Genomic DNA, 2,386 nt, shown 5'->3' with positions numbered 1-2,386 from the left:
TAAAGGTCTGTAGAGATGAAGAATTGGAGCAGTGGATAAGGTGCTTCTTGTACCAACCTAAGGATTGGAATGAAAAACCTATTTCTCTGTATCCTCTATATTTCTATTATGATGTGTTTCAGTTCATCACTGTGTTTGTTGCTATGTCCCAGGAGATGGTTGTGAGGCTAGCATTGGGAGCAACATTTATGTCACTGCTTCCTCTACAGTTTCTTCTGGACCCTGGTAAATGGGGTAGAGGTAGCACATGTCCTGGTGAGGTATCTTTTCTTATTGTATCAATAGCTCTTGGAGCTCCCCAGTGTTTTCTGCCAACTGTAAAGTAAAACAAATTCTTCATAGATTCAAAAGTGGTGCAGAGAACTAAGTAGGGAGTCCTCAGAGGGAGAATGACAAATGACTAACACTTAAGAAAATGTTCAACATCCCTAACCATTAGGTAAAAGCAAATTAAAACAACTATGAGTTTCCACCTTAGCCCAGTAAGGATAGCAAACATTAAAAAATCAAATGAAAAAAAAAAATGTTGGTGAGGATATGGAGAAATAGGAACACTTATTCACTGTTGGTGGGAATGTAGCTGGTACAACCACTATGGAAATGAGCATGGAGAGTCCTGAAAATGATGAATACAGAGTTACCAACAGACCCTGTTACCCCTTACTGGATATTTTCCCTAAAAGCTCCACATCTCAGTACAAAGATATTTGCCCAACCATGTTTATAGCTGCTCAATTCATAATAGCTAAAAACTGGAAACAACCCAGGTGCCCATCATTGGAAAAATGGATAACCAAGCTGTGGTATATCTACAGGATGGAATTCTACTCAGCAGTAAGAAAAAACATGACACCATTAAATTTGTAGAAAAATGGCTGAACTTGGAACAGATCATCCTAAGTGAACTCACACAACCATAGAAAGACAACTGTCATCACATGGTCTTACTCATCTGTGGTTCCTAACCTGGATCAGCTGGAGTTGCTGACATATCTGAATAGCATCTTGAAGCTTGGAAAATAGAAAAGGCAGGGCTTGGGAGAGGGAAGTGGGGGGGACACAAAACAACCTAAATTGAACTGGTATCATAGAATCCCATATCCTGGAAGTCAGACTAAAAGGTGGAACCCTCAAGAGAACCTCGAGGAGAGTACCTGAATCAAAAGGCCCTGGAGATGGTGAGACTAAATATAACCTTAAATTTCCCCTGTTCATCTTTCTTCTCTGTCTTTTTCCTTTTTCCTTTACCTTGGTGCTGGCCTGTAATTCCCTGTCCCAAGATGTGGTTTACATCCACAGTGAGCTGTTGATCAGAGACATCTACTAGATCTCCCAACACAAACAAGACAGACTTCAGTCAGAGCACTTGATTACCAACCAGAAGTTAATGGTAAGACCCTGCTGCTGAAGAGACCAAACACTGTCAACACAGAACGTGGAGAGGCCTGGTTGGAATCCAGAAGTGAGCCCATCTAGTGCTGGAAGGTGCTACATGCGCTACTGGGGGAAAGTGGCTAATATATGTCCAGACAACTCAAAGTCTAAGTGACTCAGAAGCAAAAAAAAACCTGACGTGATGCTCAAACAAATGCCATAGTGGTACACAGCAATGGTGGGTAACCAACTGCTCTTGGAATGGCTAATAAATCCACTGAGTGGAAAACAAACCGTATCTGGAACTGGAAAACAAGTAAGGATCATATCCAGATTATGATTCTCCTTTCTGTTGTCAAGCTCCCACTAGTCTTAGCCTTTAAGAGGATGTACATGCTGTTCCATGCCGGGCTGCTCACCCTGTGGCATCTTGTGTGGGGCATGCTGCTCTGATGCCGCCATTGCATCGCTATGAATTTTGGGACAAAGTGCTTCTAGCCGTGGCTCCCAGACAAGGCAGCTTCCTACTGGACCACTTCAGTGAATGTAAACACTTCAAAGAAAAATTCATAAAGTGTCTCCAGTGCAATCATTTTTGAAAACACTTTGTTCAGAAATGAATCAAAAGAATACTCACAGTGCAGGATGTTCCAACGGATGGCACCAGAACCACTGGGGAAGCTGGGGTTCACAGATCTAATGGATGGAAAGTCAGGTGCAAAGAACAAGTTTTGGTGAAAAGTCCACCACAGGGTCATGTCCATGGCTGCTGGAAACAGAGCACACCAACTGTCTGTAGTCTGTGGGCTCCTCAATCCACCTTGACTGTAGTTGAGTGGAAGGCCTCTACCCCTGTTGGGCCACTAAAGTGAGCCTGGCTTAGCCTATGAAGCACCCATGTCACTTCCAAAAATACTTCCTCTGTGGTGCTTGTTTTTCCTTCAGAGTAGTTTTATTTATATCCAGGTGTCTAACAGGGTCCCCAGGGCTAGATTGTAGTCTCAAGGAATCC

General features: G+C 43.0%; 1 pseudogene; it reads left to right on the top strand.

The window, feature by feature from the left end:
• The first annotated feature begins 1,845 nt into the window (after positions 1-1,845).
• Positions 1,846-2,112, top strand: LOC101603793 (annotated as a pseudogene).
• Positions 2,113-2,386: the final 274 nt, after the last annotated feature.

Source organism: Jaculus jaculus, chromosome 1 (assembly GCF_020740685.1).
Source record: "Jaculus jaculus isolate mJacJac1 chromosome 1, mJacJac1.mat.Y.cur, whole genome shotgun sequence".
Lineage (NCBI taxonomy): Eukaryota > Metazoa > Chordata > Mammalia > Rodentia > Dipodidae > Jaculus > Jaculus jaculus.
Note: the sequence above shows the minus strand (reverse complement) of the source record. Positions and strands in the feature narration are given on the sequence as shown.